The sequence below is a fragment of the Limulus polyphemus genome, unplaced genomic scaffold, assembly GCF_000517525.1.
Source record: "Limulus polyphemus unplaced genomic scaffold, Limulus_polyphemus-2.1.2 Scaffold2410, whole genome shotgun sequence".
Taxonomy (NCBI): Eukaryota; Metazoa; Arthropoda; class Merostomata; order Xiphosura; family Limulidae; genus Limulus; species Limulus polyphemus.
The window spans coordinates 62,029-63,293 of record NW_013668020.1 but is presented as its reverse complement, the minus strand read 5'-3'; positions in this window follow the sequence as shown (position 1 = coordinate 63,293).

Here is a 1,265-nt window from a genome sequence, read left to right as displayed (position 1 = left end):
GTCTTCCCTGTATTTACAGTTGGGCGAGTTAAGATTTGTGCTCTTAATTTCAGTTACAGATATTACCCTGTTCTTACAGTTGAGTTGAGGTAACATCACGACCCATTAATGCTAAGTTTGGTTTACTGTACTTCTTGCTCCAACAGTAATTTTTGAAGTTTGTCCAGTTTTGGCCACATGCTCATTTCCTCTTCGTAAACCTGTTTGCTTGACATATGCCACTGTTTACTTATAGTTGGGGGTTTATGTGTATGTGTAACACGGTCCACCTGCTGTACCCACAATGTTTATGTCACTCTATATTTCTTTTTATCTTCTTGATCCTCAACCTCCTGATGCTGACGACAAGTTGTGGAACCTCATCTGTTCAATTGAGGTTGGGTATATATGTAACTAAGTCAGGTTTTTTTTGCTACAGGTTGCACTTCTGAGAATGAATTACACTTGTGAACATCCTTTTTTTCTGCCCATATAAGGTTCATTTCCTTCTTCCAGGGCATAATTATTCCAGTAGTTCTGAGCTTTACACGTGTGCTTCTTTTCATCATGGAGCACCCCTATTCATTCTGGGTGGACACTTTCTGCTTGGTTTCAATATTGTGCACCTACTCCACCTTTGCAATGTGGGATTCTAGCTTTGTGTGAGAAGAAGTAAGACCGTATCTGAAGTTAGCATTTTCTTGCACTGAAAATGTATTTCATAACTTTCCTTCCCACTGCCAGTGTTACTCTTTTAGATCCTGCCAATTCTCGAAAGTGAGGAGTGAATGGGAATAGTAGGGGAAGCTAGCTGCACCAGTTTAGGTGGCACAATATTATTGGTGGAGAGTAGTCACATGATATGTACATGTTCAATAGCAGCATGAAATTGGTGGGGTATATAGATTGGTGCACTGAGCATGAAAATTTTTTTGGCAATGCTTAGAGGGCAGAAAAAAATATCAAGATAGCTTTGTGCAAGTGGAGGGAAGTACCTTTCAGAAATACATTTTCAGTATAAGAAAATGTTAACTTTAGGTTGGAACAATATGGAAGAAGGTACTATATGTCACAGCCACTCTGGCTGAACCTTTGCCAAGTAATAGATTTGAAGAGTAGTGGAGTACACATGCAACTCATGTGTATATTGGGGTTAATCAAAATAAAGTTTCATAGGTATTTTATGTGTATATATATATATATACATAGCCATTAATTAAATTTGTTTTACCCATGTTTCAGTTTCTTAGCTTGCCTTTATACCTCTGATTACTTTATAAAATATT